Source organism: Pelobates fuscus, chromosome 6 (assembly GCF_036172605.1).
Source record: "Pelobates fuscus isolate aPelFus1 chromosome 6, aPelFus1.pri, whole genome shotgun sequence".
In the NCBI taxonomy this organism is placed as follows: domain Eukaryota; kingdom Metazoa; phylum Chordata; class Amphibia; order Anura; family Pelobatidae; genus Pelobates; species Pelobates fuscus.
Genome location: NC_086322.1, coordinates 122988747 through 123008308, shown reverse-complemented (window position 1 = coordinate 123008308; position 19562 = coordinate 122988747). Strand labels below are relative to the sequence as shown.

General features: G+C 37.1%; 1 protein-coding gene across 4 annotated transcripts in view; it reads right to left on the bottom strand.

Moving 5' to 3' along the window:
* Positions 1–11825, bottom strand: part of FSTL5 (follistatin like 5) — a 1067859-nt gene extending 1056034 nt beyond the window's left edge. For 3 of the 4 annotated variants that reach the window (XR_010091251.1, XM_063458208.1, XM_063458210.1), the window contains exon 1: positions 11357–11825. The gene's annotated coding sequence lies outside the window, so the exon portion shown is untranslated. The remainder of the gene's footprint in view (positions 1–11356) is intronic. The other variant, XM_063458209.1, reaches the window with a different exon arrangement.
* Positions 11826–19562: the final 7737 nt, after the last annotated feature.

The window sequence follows — 19562 nt, the reverse complement described above, 5'->3', positions numbered from 1 at the left end:
GCGCTTGATTTGCGACAGCCCGACACGTTGGAATTCAACACTCCTAATGTTCGACCACGTGCTCCAACAAGAAAAAGTTGTTAATGCATATTTGTATGACCGGGGTGCTAGGACAGCCTCTGGGGAGCTGGGATTTTTTTTGCCCACATTACTGGATGCTCATGCGCAATGCCTGTAGGCTCAGGCGTCCTTTTGAGGAGGTGACAAACCTAGTCAGTCGAACTGAAGGCACCATCAGCAACATCATACCAATTGTTTTCTCCCTGGAGCGTGCCCTGCGAAGAGTGCTGGATCAGGCCGTAGATCAGTGTGAAGAGGAATAGGAAGAGTTGTGGTCACCATCACCACCAGAAACAGCCTTATCAGCATCACTTGCTGGACCTGCGGCAACGCTTTTTCCATCTTTGAAGGGGTTTGGTGAAACAAGGAAATAGTCCTCTACTCGTAACAGGGATTAAACTGATAAGAATAGTACTACTTAACACACCTTATAATAACGCAGAGAGAGGAGTCTGAAGAAGAGGATTTAGAGGAGGAAGGTGGCTTTGAGGAGGTGGAAGACCAAACACAGCAGGCGTCCCAGGGGGCTTGTCACCTTTCGGGAACCCTTGGTGTTGTACGTGGCTGGGTGGAGGAAGAGACCTTCAATTACATCAGTGAGGACAAGGAACTGACATGGCTAGCTTGGTATCCAACCTTGTGCAAATGGGGAGTTTGTGGTTGTGCAAATGGACTGTTTGCGGTGCGTTAAACGGGGAGTTTGGTTTGTCACTGTGCACCGGGCGTAACCCTTATACTACCTGATCGATACAACATCATACAGTAGGTCCCCCCTCATTATTTTTATGGCCCCACCCACCGCTTATGGGGGGGGGGGGTGCGGGAGGACAGTAGGTTTCCCCCCCCCCCCTTATCCTTATTTACTGTATAACAATGTTTGGCATTTAGTGAATATTCCCTATTCTGCTCTGTGTCAGTGTATATAAGGGTCCCTGAGGACAGGTGTCAATCCATATCTGCCAAGTGACCCTATGTAGGGGGAACAGTCCCTATTCTGCTCTGTGTCAGTGTGTATCAGGGTCTCTGAGGACAGGTGTCAATCCATATCTGCCAAGTGACCCTATGTAGGGGGAACAGTCCCTATTCTGCTGTGTATCAGGGTCCCTGAGGACAGGTGTCAATCCATATCTGCCAAGTGACCCTATGTAGGGGGAACAGTCCCTATTCTGCTCTGTCAGTGTGTATCAGGGTCTCTGAGGACAGGTGTCAATCCATAAGTCAAGGTGTCAATATGTCATATGTCAGGTGTCAATCCATATCCATTGTGATTTAGGAATGTTGGGTGATTTATGCCCTTCATGGATTAAAACCAGACTCTGCATCAACTGTGTAATTTTCCATGGGAGTTTTGCCATGGATCCCCCTCCGGCATGCCACAGTTCAGGTGTTAGTCCCTTTTGAAACAACTTTTCCATCACTATTGTGGCCAGAAAGAGTCCCTGTGGGTTTTAAAATTCGCCTGCCCATTGAAGTCTATGGCGGTTCGCAGGTTCGCAAACATTTGCGGAAGTTCGTGTTCGCCGTTCGCGAACCAAAAATTTTATGTTCGCGACATCACTAGTCCCTTGTAATACTAAAAGATTAAAACATATGAAATTGCATAATTACAATGACAATATCACTTCAAAGCATTATATTGTATTGTAAAGGTAGTTCTGTGGGTGCATAGTTTTAATGATGCAAGTTTGGGTTAATAGTGCACATGAATGTATTATACAGTATGGTGTGGGATAAAAACAGGTCTAAAAGTTATAAGTATGGATTTATAGAATACTTACAATTATTCAAAGGATTTCATGTGAATATGTGATTCACAGAACATGTTAGGTCCTAGCACTGGTATATGGCAGGGTTTTGTAAGGGGATTAATTAAGTTTGTTGGGGGAACCACAAATATTGATATATTATGACCTAAGAATGCACCTAACAAAAATGACCCCCTTTGCTAATATGACAGCATGCATGTTTGTGGAAGACTTTCTACTAGATAATGGAAAGATACTTTAGAGTTTGCCTGAACAGAGGTCGGGTAAAGATGCTGGACTATTATAATTTGGTTAACCGTTAAATACAATTTTTTTCAAAGTGTGACATGAGAATCTCTGTAGGCAAAACAACTGTTTCAATCAACTATTTTTGTATGGATTTCACTGTGTGCACAGGAAGAATCGACATGGAAAGCAGGGGAAAGTCTTTCACAAAGCTATTGTTAAAAAGGTAGCACCTCAGAATTGTCTTAAATGTCAGTGTATAGTATTCCAGATGGCCATCTGGTAGAACTAAGAGGCCTGTTTCTAACAATGAAAAACAGACCTATACTATAATTCCTTATGTGGAACCTTTACTGTTGGTGCTGTGTAGCTATGTAGTAAGCATTCTCTTGGCATCCATTTATTTGATGTGGTCTGTAGGAGTGCCAGATGGTGAGGTGAAATTCATCACTCCATAGAATGCATTTCAATATCTCCAGAGTCAGATCAATGTGAGTTTTACACAACTCAAGCTGACACTTGGCACTGCACATGGTTATCTTAAGAATGTGTATGGCTTTTCGGCCATGAAACAGGAAATCCATTATATGAAGCTTCTAATCAGCAGGTTGTCTGTTGATTGTATCTAGAGGTAATTTGGAACCTAGCAGGGAGTATTACATCCAAAGGCATTTAACACAATACGCACTTTGACCAGTTAAGTCATCATTCACATTCTATGAACTAACTTGGCAGGTTTGGTATGTTGGTGTCAGATTGAAGCTCACTTATGAATGGGCATTCTAATGCCAATGTTTGTCTGTAACCTTTAAATGCCTCTAAGCTTGATTTTTCACACATTTGCAACATGTGTGAATGAAATATCAAAAAAATCCCAACATAGAATGTATAACGAGTTATACATTTACAATATAGTTTTTCACAATACACTAGATTTTAAATGACGGAGGTGGTCCGGTTTAACGTTGGAGCATGCTAGGTTGTATGCTCCTCAACAGTAAAACAGTGTAAATGATAGTAAGGTATTAAAGGAAAACTGTTATCAGATTTTTATTATTATTATTATTATTATTATTATTATTATTTTAAGAATCCTTGCAGCATGTAATGAAATGAAGTATATGTAAACATACCAGGCCCCTGCTTTTACAGAACACTAGATCTTTCTACTATATTCATCCACCTTTGGTCGGACTGAGCTAGAATCCAGCTACACTTGCTATTTGCTATATATTTTCTATATGGCACCCATCTACCATTCAGCAGGTGGGGGAATGTCTACTAAACATTAAAACTAGTGACTGGGTAGCCATTGCTTCCCAGTTGATAGCAAAGGGGGGCCTTAGTGCCCCCTTCCCTGGCCCCACCATGTCGGCAGCTTAGGGGCCCTAATATTTGTAATAAAGGAGGGGAACCTAGTGTCCTCTCCCCCAACCCCATCAATGCCTGTGGGTGGGGACCCTAATTAATTGGAAGGTAGAAGGGGTAAATATTCTTAAATTTCTGGTGACAGTTATCCTTTAACATACAGACTCAGCACTGTCTGAACCTGTTTTCATAATGTACAAACAGATCCGCTAAATTACATATACATGTTTGATCCTGTTCTGATCATTTGCAGTAAGATCCTCCAACATTAGATATAAACTCAGCACATTTTAATCCTGTTCTGACAATGTGCAGTCATATCCCCTCTGCATAAGATATAAACCCTGCACTTTCTGATCCTGTTGTGATACACCTGCAGTCATATCCTTCTACATTAGATATGAACACAGCACTAACTAAGTCAGTGCTGGTTCATACAGGATAGGCTGAGCTTCCTCTGAGATCTCCTACGGTAGATATATACCCAGCATCATTTAAACTGCTCGTGTGAAATCAGCTTACCCTATATTAAATCTAAAACCAGCACTGCTTAAGTCTGTGATTATAATCTGCAGATAGATACACCAACATTAGAGAGAAACTTTGCACTGTCTCCTCCTGGTCTAAGATTTTTGTGGCACAAATCAGCACAAATAAATTGAGTATTTGTTACTGACATTTGGGTGGAAAGTGGGTAGGGTTTGAGCAAATCTAATGCACAATATCTCCAAAACCAATATGGTACAACTGTTCATTTTTGCAGCAACAATAATCCAAAGCACAACACTAATGAATGGTGTATTTGTTTTTAAAAATAAAAAAACATGGTATGGAAAGTGGACGGGGTTTAGTAAAAATCTAATTCACAAAATCTCAGATACCAAAGTGGCACAAATGTTCACTCTGGCAGCACAAAGCTGCACAAACAACTGGTGTATTTGTTTATAAGATTTAATAATAAAGTGTAAAGTGGGCATGGTTTGAAAAAAGTATACTAAAAGCATTGATATAAACCCAACACAGTCTAAGCCTACAATAGAGGGTTGTCAAAAGGAGGCTCTCAACTTTTGTGGAACTTCACTTTCCATTATGCTTTGCCAGTTTGGCAGTGAAATAGGTTATCTTGACTCGGGGGAGGGGGAGCAGGGGATATTAATTAGCCTGAACACAGATTAAAGGAGCAGAAAAAGTAGAATATCCACTACAAGCACTGCAGATGAAAGGCAATATAACTAAGTACGCATTTAACTTTAGTTTAACCCCTTTAAGGACCAAACTTCTGGAATAAAAGGTAATCATGACATATCACACATGTCATGTGTCCTTAAGGGGTTAAAGTCTAACCATGTTGTTGGGTGCTTCCCTGTGTAATATGATCTATTGTGCACTACGGAGAAGGTCCACCCTCCTGTTTTCAGTATATCCTTCTCATAAAAGAGATTTACTTACCTGGAAATCAGTGCTGTGAGAAACTCCAGCACTGACTTCTGTGCCCCCTCGGATGTCACAGGGGCCTATGGTCATTATGGTTGGAGTAACCCATTAATTTTATGTTTTGTAAAAAAAAAAGCATTTATGGTTTAAGTGTTAAAGTTTCAATGGCCATGGTCAGGGCAGGATTTTGTACTTGCACAAAGGACAAACAAATGTCTTGGGCCAATCTTGGGATTCAATATGATCACCTAAATAATGATCTAAATATAATCACTATTCACTCACCTTCATACAGTCACGTGCATACATCCGCACACCATGCAGTACATAGCACAACATGCTTTCATAAACTACATCCATACCTTCACCTACTCCACATAAATATTCAAATATAACTATATTTAAATGCATTTGTTAAAGTTTTTTTATGTAATTTGTTGGGGTTTTATTAGGTGGGTGTTGCTTACAATTCCTTTAGGAAATCTTGACTAGGAGGCAACTCATATATTCTCTAGAACAAGGCTGCCAAAAATGTAGATCCCCAGTTGTTGTAGAACTACAAGTCCTATACATGCCTTTAGAATGCTTTAGAATGACAAAGCATCATGGAAGCTGTAGTTAAATACATCTGGGGATCTACCTTTTTAACACCCGTGCTTTAGACATTAGAACTCTACTCAGGACTCAAGCTCTGAGTTAGTTTTAACAAGTTATGGAAGTGATGTGTGTAATTTCTATTTAAATTACCTGGATACAGGGTGCGGGCTTGACTGCCAAGATGGCCGGGCGTGTCTTTTAAGAGCTCCTGCACTAATGAGCTAAATTTTGGTCACTACAGCCCAAAATCATTTTTTTTTTCAGTCTTACTTGACAGTGAAGGGCTGTTGAATCAAGGGGGAGCTGGTGGATGCTAATCCCATTAATTTCTGGTAAGAAAACCCACTATCTAAATATGAGGCCTAGCACGGAAGGCGGCCAGGTGGTTGGTCTGAACATCACATCTGATCATAATGCCCTGCAACCCACCCCTTTGGACCGGTGGGGTATATCCCGGTCCCCGCTGGGAAAATCTGACTACCTGCCGCAGGGAAGTCTCACTCCAAACTAAGGACTACTCTCTCCCAAGATGGCCGTCGCGCCACACCTTACCCAAGCCTTGGACGGGTCTAAGATTCTGAGCTGAAAAAAACTCTTCAAGGCTCATTTTAACCAGATCTGCGAGGAATTTTGAGGCACATACACAGCAGGCCTCCCTCCCACACCTCACCTATATAATCAGAAAACATGGCTGATGCAGTGGTTTGCACTTGGCTGGAGGCCCATTCAGATGTGTGTCAGCATTACTGCCTGAAATACAGGAAGGCACCATGACGGCCAAGGCGCATCGGAGCCCATGTCTGGGCCAAGCAGAGAAGACTCCTCCTTCCACAGGCCATACATTACATCCAATGTCAGCAGCCCTTCTGTGACCAACCTGCATGCAACCTTGTTGCTACTTTGGGGCCGTGAGAGGGGACCTCCAATGTGGTGTGGAGACAAACCTACTACTGAGGCACACTTGTGGCATTGGCTGAACCTCTGTTAGTGGAGATCAGGTCTCTATCATGTTGTCCTCCCCAATCAGGACTCTGTAACAAAGGCTAACTGATCTAGGCTGATATAACTGATATAAACAAACTATTTCTCTTTACAAATTATGAATTTCTGAATGTCTGCTCTTCTAAGTACTTAGCATCCAGTGGCTCTATAGTATTTCTGATATTACTTGTTGACCTCTCATTCTATTTACTTATCCTAAAAATGTGTAGTGTCCTCCTATGATAGTATATGCTACAATTATGTTGTTCACTCTGGCAACCATTTCCACTACAATATCATCCTGCCCTTGTATGTATCACAATGCACACAAAAGAAGAAGAATATTAAAAAAATAAAAAATTACCATGGTTCAATGTGCTAAAGAACCTTTTTGTAATTTAACCTGCATGTAGGACTTGCTAGTGAATTTTCAGAGTCTATAATTCATAACATGTATATTGAAAGTAATAGTAGATTATGTTCCTTTGGGAACCTTTCCATATATTGCCACTGCTTATCTTGTGTGTCTGCCACTTATTGCAAAATGTCTATATAATTTGCTTATAATCAATATTTAAATTAAATATGATGATACAGTGAAAAAAAAAAAAAAAAAAAACAGGGTACCAGATGTTTTAGTGAAGTATTTACATTTATGAATATATGAAAAGTTATGCACAAATTAGTCATTACTATGTTTACAACTTTGGAGTTGGGGAAACCATTAAAGGGTCACTATAGTCACCAGAACAACTATAGATATTGGATTTGTTCTGGTGAGTAGAATCATTACCTTCAGGCTTTTTTTCTGTAAACACTGCCTATTTAGAGAAAATGCAGTGTTTACATTTCAGCCTAGTGATAACTTCACTGGTCACTCCTTAGATGTCTGTTAGAGATCCTTACTGGGTCCTGGCTGCCTAAAATGCATCCAAACATTCAGTGTCTCCTCCCTCTGCATGCAGACACTGAACTTTCCTCATAGAGATTCATTGATTCAATTCATCCCTATGAGGAGATGCTGATTGACCAGGGCTGTGTTTGAATTGTTCTGGCTCTGCCCCTGATCTGCCTCTTCGTCAGTCTAAGCCAATCCTATGGGGAAGCATTGTGATTGGATCAGGCAACCACTTCTGATGATGTCAGCAGATCGCTTGTTATTCTGAGGCAAACAGCATACAGAGTTACAGCTGCAGACTTGAATGCAAGTAAGTTTTACTATTTTTAGGGAGGTATGAAGGGGCAAAGGGGACTAGATGATGGTTTTAACCCTTTACGTCAGGAATACATGTTTGTGTTCCTTACCCTATAGTGCTCCTTTAAGTACATAGAGCTCATAAAGCTCATAAAACTCATCATGTCTAAATGTAAAAATTAAAAAACTAACCATAAAAATAGTTCATGCCCAAATATAAATAAAAACCGGAAGCACCATTCTTGCTAATGAATTGCTGGATTATGGATATTAAAAAAATATATATGATCAGAGAAAAATGTTTAATTTAATTGACAAAATATAGAAAAGCATTTTACAGCAACAGTTTGATTTGTGAAGTTTTCTCAGATTAAGTTTATGCAAGAGAAATATTGTTCAGCATCCATACAACATGATTATGCCATGTTGGTAGTTAATAAATTATTGCTCATTAGTGAACTCCTTAAAGCAGACTAGCTTGTATAGATTTCTATGTAAGCTATTCAGTAAATAAAAAAAAAAAAGACATTTATGTTCATAGTTATCTCCATCTATGACAAAACGGCAATATAATCCAGTGATGGGAATTTGTGTTAGTTAATCCCATATTGAATATATTTGCCATTGAAAATATATATTATCACACATGACATACTTGATGGATATATTGCAATGTGTGTAAGACAAACCACAAGTTATCTAAAAAACACCAACCTTCTAGTAAATAACGCAGCTTAGTAAACTCTTCTGCCACTAATTATGGGCTTGGTTACCAAACCTAGATCTGAAGTAAATTTACAACTAGCTTGACACACTTAGGATATTACTACATTTAAAAAAAACAAAAGCAACCTCATTTTAACATCTGTTAAAATGAGGGCGCTTTTATTTATTTATTTTTTTAAATTTAGTAATATCCTAAATCTATTCTGACTACTTCATCCTCAACTTTTCAACTCCTCATAAAGCACCATTGAGTGTTAAACCAGTATGTCTCTATTTCACATTCTCAATACATCCCCTGACTCACTTTTTCTCTGTGACTTCCTGTTTTTTCTAGATGGGCTCTCCACACCATCTGCTTGGCTATGTCTAAACTTGTCTTACATTTGTAAAAGTGCTCTCCCCTTTTTTGAGTGCCTCTGAACATGTTAGGGTTTACTAAAATATGATATCAGTACCACTAAACAGCAAATGTGCTTGAAAAACTGATGGAAGTATATGGAGTTACAGAAAAGTAATAGTTGCATAACACACACATTAAGATTTCCATCATATGGTATGATTTTCAGAACATGGCATAGTGCCCCCAGAGTGATTATAATTGCCAATGACATCAATCAGTTCTAATTTAGCTAACACATGAATTTGTCACGTTTATGGTAGTCTTCTAGATCAATATGATTAGTGCAAATTTTCCACTGAAGTCAAATGCTTAGAGATTGCAGTTTAAAGAGAATTTAGTATAACATGGGCATCAACAGGCTGTGTGAAGTTGGCACCCCATGTTTTTAAACCGTAAATAAAAATGCACTATTTGTGATTTGTGCTGTAAAAACAAACCTTTGTACCACTTTAGTTTCAGACATAATGCATATTATATTTTTATCAAATCCCTCCCACTTTCCACCCCATGTTAGGTTTTATAAATAAGTGCACTGTTTATGATTTGTGCCACAACAATAAGCTGTTTTGGTTTTGAAGATAATGTGTAATAGATTTGCTCATACCCATCCACTTTTCCACCACGTTATTACATATTTAAAAAAAAAAAAAATACACTGTTCGTACGTGCTGTGTTTGTGATGATTTGTGCTGCAAAACACAAATGTTTGTGCCTCTTTGGTTTCAGAGATATTGGGCATTCTACTTTATTAAACCTCAACCACTTTGCACCCTATATTATTCATATTTTTTTTTTTTTTAAATACAACATTTGTCTGTGCTGCAAAAATGAACTTTGGTGCCACTTACGTTTCAGAGATATTGCGTATAATATCTGCTCAAACCCCGCCCACTTTCCAACCCAAGTTATTACATTTAAAAAACAAATACACAATTTGTTTGTTCTGCAAAAATAAAAGTTTGTGCCACTTTGGCTTCCCATATATTTTATCATACCTTACCCACTTCGCGCCATTCTGTTTGTACTGCATTTGTGCTAATTTGTTAACTACTGGCATAAATCAGCACAAACACTGGTGTATTAAAACAAATGGTGTATTTGTTTTAAAATGTAATAACATGGTGTGAAAAGTGTGGGGGGTGGGGGGGTTGATAAAAATCTAATGTGCAATATCTCCAAAACCAAACCATAATCATTCATTTTTGCAGCGTGAATCAGCATAAACACATTACAAATGGTGTATTTTTTACTGAAATTTCAAACGTGGGTTGTAAAGTAGGCGGGGTTTGTCAAATATAATACACAATTCTCCAAAACCAAATCGGCCCCAATGCTCATTTGACATTTTGATGGCACAAATCACACAAACGCAGCGCTAATTATGTATTTGATGCAATAATATGGGGTGGAAAGTGGGCGGGTTTAGTAAAAATCTAACGCTCAATACCAGTCTGATTTGTTTCAGAGATGTTCTCTCTGTAATGGCACAAGATGAGCTAAAACCAGCTTGAGAACTGAGCGCAACCCATCGAAGGGCAGGCTATTTCAGCCGCTGCCTGTTCTCAGTATTCTCTTGCGCCCTGTTTTTTGCTCTAACTCTCAATATCTCCAAAACCAAAGTGGCACAAACATTCATTCTTTTCCTTCACAAAAACAGCACAAATAAATGGTGCATTTTTAATATTTAATAACATGGTGTGGAGAGTGGGTGGGGTTTGATAAAAGTATAATGCACAATATTTCAAAAAACCAAAGCAGCACAAATGTTTCTTTTTGAGGCATTTGAATGAACCTCTTAAAATATGGGGTGCCAACTACACACAACTGCCTCCATACAGTAACACTCAAATACAGCCATGCAATATTTATCCAGTATGATCAGGGTCTCTATATTTTCTAATGGTATATTTACCTGAGGACATGAAATTATAAAACAATGTATCTCTACACATGTGTGTGGTCTGTGTCTGTTTAGTACAGCACTTTTTTTTTATTATTAGAATCCAGTCACCTCTGTTTCAGCATATATCTGATTGTTATTTATTGGAAGCATTCAGGTATAACATGAGCTTTCTTGATTCTCTGGTCATAGTCTGTAAATACTGGCAAGATGGCATGAATATATAATGTGAATGGAATAGAGTTAGCAGACTTTAATTGTATGTGGACTGTGAAGCCAATTAAATTATGTCGCCCCACTTCCTTTCTGTGTGTGCACCAGTCACGTCTTACAGTGTGGGCGATCTGTGACTTTATGATTAACTTGTAAAAGTTACAAGACTTACACTGTGTATCAGAGCACACAAGGAGCCAGCATTGTATTCTTATGAAATACAGTGTCTAGATAATCAGAAAACACCATTCTGCTTGAAAATAAAATAACTAGCATGTGTTTTTATATCAACCAGAATTATTCCAACGCATACAATGCTAGCAGTGTGCACCATTTTATATTGGAAAAGGGAAACATTACAGAGTGTATGCTTAATGTTTCTCTTGTTAACTTGTGGTATCACATTAAACATATCTTAACGACTTTCTTTATATCAGCCCACTGATTAAACACAGAAGTACAGACAGCACGTTAACAAACATTGAGCTCACCTGGGTATCAATGAAAAGTGATCACAATGGTGAATAGAGTGAATTTTGAGTTATTTCCAGAGGCAGTGATCTGCAAAGCAAATCCGAAGCGAATTAACAAAAATGCATAAGATCCACAACGACAAGAGAGAAAAACATATCCAAGCTGGTGTTTGTTGATGTTTTTTTGCCCCTACCCTCAAGTTATAAAGGATCCAAAATCCGGCTTAATATGTGCCCAGCAGGGTCCCCACTAAATCCTGGCTTCTATCGCTCTCCGTTGAAGCGAGGTCAGAAGAAGATGCACCTAGTGAAATTCCAGAGATCAGCACCAGCAGACAAGTGGACAGCGTCCTCTCATCGCAACTCCTGGGTTTTTTTTTCCCACCCTGAGCCTGGCTAAAACCCACGCCTACTCTCTCTTCCAGTTAGGTTGTTCAAAGAGACCTCCCCGCCTTTTGTGGAGACGTCACTTGAGCTGTCAGTCCATCTGTTTATTTCACTCTTTTACACGGTGCTCTGAAAGCCCTTGGAGTGTAAGCCACAGAGGGAGGGAGAGAGGGATTGAGGGAGGAGGGAGAAAAGGAAAAAAACAAAAAAGAAAAAAACATGAGGCTGATGATGAGAGAGGAAAGAAGTTACAGAGTAGCCACATTCAGAACAAGAAGAGCATCCAGTTCTTTGATATACAGCGTGGCTGCTTTTCTGCTTGATAGGGTTGTTTAACTCTTTCAGTGCTATATGCATTTAACTCAATGACATGGAATGATTTAAACCAGACTATAATAGGTGTCAACCCTTGCTGGCAGGCAAAGTGTTAAAAATACTATTCTCCTGTGTATGATTTTTCCCAGATGGGCAATTACTGCCTGTGTCATTGCTGTTGCTTGGTGTTGTCATTTTGAGGATCTTAAGACTGTTATCAGAATCCAGATTTTAAAATAAATACACAATTATTTTGTATCTGTGCAGTTGGGTAAAGTGTAGTTTGTAATGGTATTATTTCAGATCACATTGCTTAAGGGAGAGAGCATAGAGTATTGTATTTATTTTCATTTACACTACAAGCAAATTCACCTGCTGACTAAAGGTTGTATTAATTTATTTATGTACTTACCGATTTATAAAATATTTTACATGGGGAAATGCATTACAAAGGACATGCTGTGTTGTTGCATATAATGCACACATTCAATCAATACTGTTTAGTGACAGCTTTTAATATTGTTGATTATTTAACAGTGGTTGCTTCTTGTTGCATTTCACCAGTTATTTAATTAATCACTTAACTGCTGGTTTATGCTGCCTTGGACTCACATATTGGGATTATTATAAAATGCATGTTTTAGCATCATCGCTTTTACTAGTATTGTTGTTAATACAATTGAAAACAATTGGGATTTATTCATTAAACAGTGAATTATAGTGAATCATAAACAAATTAAACATTTCTTGGAGATTATTTTACTGAATCATCACTTTTGTTTGTTTGAAATGTGCAAGGTTTTAATTTTACTACCATCCATTTTTTAGTGAATGAACTGCTTTAATATATTTAAAATTAGTTCTCATCTCTCAATTGCCAGCTCTATTGCAAAATATATGCAATGTCAGCTGAGTTTGGTAAAATCTCTAGTTTAGCCAAATCAAGTTATAGTAAGTGTGCAAAGGAACTAGAGACATGTATGCATTCAAAGATAAATGATAATAATAATAATATTAATAACGACAATACAAAATACAGTATTATCACAAAAAGGTAAAGTGTTAGGAATACTATTTGTTTGTCAATAACAATTAAGGAATATCTAACTGATGAACCTTTTTTTAACCTCTTAGGAAGACATTAGGCTTTTAGACTGAAACAAATACTGAGATTCGAGACTAAATAAGACCTCACAAAATCCACAATGTAAATTAATCCCCACTTGCCAATCATCTCCCTGGAGGACAAGGGGACGTTTAACATGTTGTGTGTGTGGAAGCAGACATCTTGCGCCAAGTGTGTGATAGTAATAAAAATACCAATTTATACTGGTACACTTGTATTTAATTTTATCTACCCTGGTGGTGATTTTCTTATTTACAGAAAACAGGACTAAAAGGTTTATTCACTATACACTTCTAAACTTGTAAAATTGCAACATGTTTAGTTTTTTTTTTTTTTTTCAAATCATCCATCTATTTAGCATATGCAAAATGTACATTAGAAACTGGTTAAATTAATTCTGATTATCAATTACACAAATTATCTCCATAGTCATATGCAAACAATGCAGGAAGTGATGATAAATGGTATAAAAAAAAAAAAAACATATCGTTGCCAATCACATTGGCACATTTAAACTAATATTCAGGGGTTTTCCATTAATGGTTGATTTTCGCCTGACATTTAAATGAAAGCCATTTGAAAATAAATGTCAGATGAAATTTGTTTGAGATAGGTACTTGCAGTCCCATACTCATGCTACCCAGTAAGTGCCTAGGATGGGAGAAAAAAATAACGCTGACATTAAAACAATCAGACAACATGTTTTGAATTGACCTTCAATGCCCTCCTGATACTGATTGGATGACAAACAGTGCTCCTTGACAACCAACGTGAAAAATTTAGTTGTTATGGAATATCAATAACCACAAAGTCATTGCTGTGAGGAAGAAAAGGGCCCTCTGACATCACTGAGTTGTTGGCAGGTGCGTAATTAGCATAAATAAATAAACAAAAGAAAATAAGTGGGGAAAAAGCAATTAGCAGGCACATAGGTGCCTATTTACCCCTTAGAACAATGAGCAATGATGTGGGGAGCCTAGTAGAATAAGCAAAGGTTCCCAAATCTTATAACCATATATATTTACATAATGGATCATATATTGAGATTGAGATGTTGAGAGGCGGTATAATTAAAGTATGAGATCTATATGACATTTTAAATCAGAGGAGGCTGTTTGATTAGGGAAACAATACTTAAAAAAATAATTATATAAAGCCAATTTGTTTTTGAACAGTTATTACAAGCATATCCTTTAAAGTGAGAGGTTGCCTTGCGTCTTCTACTCCACACTACACAAGATTAGACATGGTATTGGTGAACCTAAAAAACAGAAGAGCTTGTGAGATGGAGTAGTTAGTTGAGTGATGCAGTGGTCTCCTGGACCCCTGATAACAAAGACTTATAGTTTGTTCCTCATATCCTAATAAAAATGAAAGACCCGACCCACATGCCCATAAATATATAAAGTATGGGGAGATGGCATCTTCTATAACTAATGTTTATAGAAGTAAATGGGGAATTAATGTACACTATAGCGAGGAAAGGTCTCAAGTGTACATCCATTTACTGAAATGAATGTTCTTGAAAAATAACTTAAATATGTTTTTTTTTTTTTATAATTCTTTGTTTGCCTCACTCCACTCGGGAGTATGCAACAGATGATATTCCTGGAACGAAGTTATACCATAAAACAAGCATGACATTTAGACAATGTGTATCAGTACGGAGTGGGGGGAGGATTTTTATATATTTATGGGCATGCTGGCCTAACAGGTAGCATCCACTATAGTGTAGAACCTTTCCCAAGGTACAGATTAGCACCCTCTTATAACATATCTATGGCATATGTGTATCGTGCTATAAAGAGTGGGGAGGGTGGGTTGGGTGGCTTCTCAAATAACGTGCACCCTCTGTGTAGGTTTGTCAGGATAGCGTCTAGGTCGGGGTGTATCAGCTCCCCATTGAGGTAACAGCTACATTACAGAGGGGAGAAGGATAGTTAGGTATAAGTGGGAGCGCAGCCGCGGGTAATATTAACCATCAAAAATAATGTAAGAGTTATAATACTTTTAGTACGCAGTTCGTCTGTTTGATCTTGCTGTCCTTCTGGCTTGTTGGTCGCTGCCGGTGAACTGCGTGTCGTGGGCCAGTCTAGTGACCAGGAGTGCGGGCAGGTGTCCTATGGTTGACCATGGCATGAAGGTTGGGATCTTAGACGGGTCCAAGTTTCAGAGCTTAAATATGGTTTTAAACTAAAAAGGACACCACAGAGAGAAAACCCAATCTTCCTTGATAAGTTTCTTTGTGTAAAGTAAGCTCTACAGTTGTAATGCAGAAGACCAATTTCATCAGCTGAAGCTGTGAAACCAGATTACAAATGGATTCAAACAATGTACTGTGGCAAGAAAATAAATACTTTTAACTAGAAAATAAGCCAGTATAGCCTAAGTCATTCCTTTTCCAACTTCCAATGTGGCTTACATTTTTTTAGTCATTAATCAACTTAACCTCTCTTACATCATGTTAATCATGATGTTTCAATAAAAAATACACATGCAAAAACAAATATTCAGTAAGGGCCATTAAGGCTTGAGTGGCAAATCAAGATGTTTGTATACCCTTGAATAAGCATACAACAAATCTTTCATGTAAAGCTAAGGTAACATTATCCTTAAGTAAACAAACACAATGCTACTAACCTAATCAGAACATCTGTGTGATTCAAATTGTCTAATAGGAAATGCATGCAAAAATTGCAGCTTATGTAGCTTAACAAAAATAAAATAAAAGGTGTGTTCAAATAAGAACAGTACAAGCCTTGTAATCCTCGGCACCCCAGATGTTGTGGACTACATCCCCCATAATGGTCTTACACCCATAATGCTGGCAAAGCATCATGGGAGGTGTAGTCCAAAACATCTGGAGTGCCAAAGGTTGCCTATGCCTGGTACAAGGCTTATTAATTGGTCAATGTGGTGATGTCCACTTCGGAAGCAGTATAAATATTATCTAATTAAAAAAAAAAAAAATCCATGTATTTTACTGAATTGCCACATTTTTATTGTGACTGCAAAATGAGCTGCTCACTGCAAGTAATATGTTCTTAAACACTTAGTTTTAACTCAGGTACAGATAGTACTAAGCTATTTGAAGGACATGCTACTTCAAAAATACAATGAATACCAATTGTGTGGTGAAAATGTTGTTTGTTTGAATAGTGTAATAAAAGATCATCTTTTTAATTCTTCATTGTGTCTTGAGCATTGTCTTGCCTTTTCATATGTTTTACATTGAGACATAATGGCTCTTTGTGTGTGTCAGCCTGCGTATTTTATTTATTTTTTTAATAAGCTGTTACCTGATTTGAATTTTTTTTTTTTTATTGAACCACCCTGTATTGCATTGTATTTTAGATGTACAGAATGAATGTAAAAAGTTAAAATGATGATATATGCCCAACAAAGAATTTTCTTTAATCACATGTATCGAATGAATAAAAGAGTCATGGAAAATGCATGAGTCACAGAAAACTGAAGAAATATGGCAAGAAGGGTACAGTACATTTTCAATGTGACTTTTAATACAGTAATATGGTGGTAAACAGAATTTAAATTTTATTTTCTATATACACGATTATATATTTTCACATAAGTATTAAATATGTATCACATGGTTTTGAAGGATATTGAAAAGAGAATTTGTATTTTAAGTGCTGATCCAGGTCTTTATGATGACATTCAAGTGACACTAAGAGCATTTTTGAAACTTTGCCAAATTCTATAGTAATATTCAGTGTATTGTTGACTGTAATGTCTATGTTGATTTGCTTACCACAAACAAATAATATAATTAGCTTGTGTTGATGTACTAAGATTTAAGTTGGAGAAACATCTTTTGAGACTCATGCTGTTCAACAAAATAGGTGTAATGATTAGGGAGAATATTTGTAAATCATTTATTGCAAGATACAGTAAAGGAACTGGCATTGTACTGAATGTTCTTAAAATGATCAGATCACTGCATGCATCTTTTAGAGTGATTAATAAATGTCTGCCATGGTATGAGTGTATAAAAGTAACTGCTACTTCTCACTCTTACAAATACCATATTGCATATCTCTATTACAAATGTAGAAAGCAGTACAATATCCCTTAGTCTAAGTTCTTCTTTTAGAAGGTCATAAAGGGCCACTTTACTCACCAAAACAATTTTACCTTAATGAAATGGTTTTGTGTATAGTTTAGGGATTGGCAACCTTCGGCGCTCCAGATGTTGTGCACTACATCCCCCATAATGCTCTTACATCCATAATGCTGGCATTATGGGAGGTGTAGTCCAAAACATCTGGAGTGCCGAAGTTCACCTATGCCTGGTATAGACCATGCCTATGAAGTTTAACTGCTCAATTTACTGCCATTTAGGAGTTAAATCGCTTTTGTTTCTGTTTATGCAGCCCTAGCCACACCTCTCCTGGATGTGACTTACACAGCCAGCATGAAAAAAGTGTTTTAATTTTCAATCAGATATTACTTACCTTAAAAGCTTTTATCTCTGGCTCTGCAAATTAAACTTTACTTATATACAAGAGGCTCCTGGTGGGTCTAGCAAGCTAGAACAGAGCAGGAGATAAGAAATGCTATGTTAAACAGAATTTTCAATAAAGGAAGTTTAAACATTAGATGTTTAGGAAGACTGTGTCGGTCACATGCAGGAAGGTGTGACTAGGGCTATATAAACTGATTTTACTCCTAAATGGCAGAGAATTAAGCAATACGACTGCAAGGGCATAATACATACACCAAACTGCTTCAATGAGCTAAAGTTGTTTTGCTGACTATGGTGTCCCTCTAAGTAGATCACCTATATGGACTTAGACTAGTATGCATCTCCACTGCAAACTCAACAGAAAAGATCATAGATAGCACATGCTATATCAATGAATCAGATGCAGATTATTATTATTTTTTTTTTTAAAAAGGGCTTTCCAAAAACCCTACAAAATACCTCCAGTCTAAGACCTAAAAATCATCTTGTTTTGTTCTAATTACCATATTAATAAACCTGGACCATTGTTAGTTCCAGAGGGAATATAAATTCTTCTTCTGTGAAGAATCAAACATTTTCAAGTTCAGTGCTTTTTTTTAAACACACTTACTGTTCTCGGTTTCACTTTTATGCATTCAGGGTTATTTACTAAAGTAAGAATTAAAAGTCAATTTTAACTCAAGGTAAAAATAGCCGAACTGCAAACATTACTTAAAAGAGCTATGCGATAGTATGTCCATCAATTGTGGCCTTGAAGGGACACTCCACTGCCCAAATACAAAATAAATAAAGATCACTGTTTCATAGATATACCCCATATGAAAACTTGCATGCATTTAATTATGTATTTTTCATTGGGGATATATCTAAAATCAGCTTGTAAAACCTGCAATTCTCTTGTCTGCTGCCTTTGTAAGCTCTTCCCTTCTAACCCCACCCAGACTTTCTGTGGCTGTCCAACACAGACTTCCCAATGCAGCTCAATGAGAAGTCTTTGTAAGTCAGGTGCTCTGGGCTATTGCTGCCTCTTGAGGTCAGCTGGGTTGAGCTAATGAAATGTTGTCTGTTAGAAAGCCAAGGGGATGTAACAAAATTAATTTATAAAAGTGTTAATTTTTATTGAAATCTGCACTTTTTGCAATTGAAAAAAAGAGGACACAGTCTTCACACATAAAGCTTTTCAGCAAGCTAAAGTTGTTTAGGGGTCTGGATTGACCCTTTAAATTTGAGTTTCACTGTGAGTACTCACTTACATTAACCCTGATTATGTAAACTAATAAAAATAAGTTTATTCAGCCTTGGAAAGAAAGAGTGGAACAGGGATCGCATTTCTTTATTTTATTTTAACTTTTATAGCTAAAATAAGCAGGGGATTTGCATTTACTTTTATTTCATGTAGAATTTATTATTGACTAGCTCAGGTCAATCACATCACCATACTTTACAGTATTAAAAGTAATATTGTCCGTTAATGTTACCTTTCATTATAAAGCATAATGTGATCTAACTTATGTAGAAACATAAAAATGTCTATTTGAGCAAATGTATGACTAATTAACTCTTAATTACCATAAACCGGATAATTCATGAAATGCTTTATAATTAGTGTTCCTGTTAAATCACATCACTTTTAACTGAGAAAAGGACCAGCCTGCAAGTAACTAAATAAAATGAAGGGTTCTTTTAAAAAAAATTATAGTTGAGAGATCTTTGCCGCCATCTACTGTTAAAAAGACAATAATATATTTCAGACTATGAGCTGTTAAACTTCAGAAACATTTTATCCAAACTTAATGCAGGTTTTTTTTCTCACTTCTTACAATGAATATCCATAACATTAATGCGTTTCTTAAATTAATTATAAATCATAAAAAGATAATGTCAATTTGCAGATATTCAATATATATTGT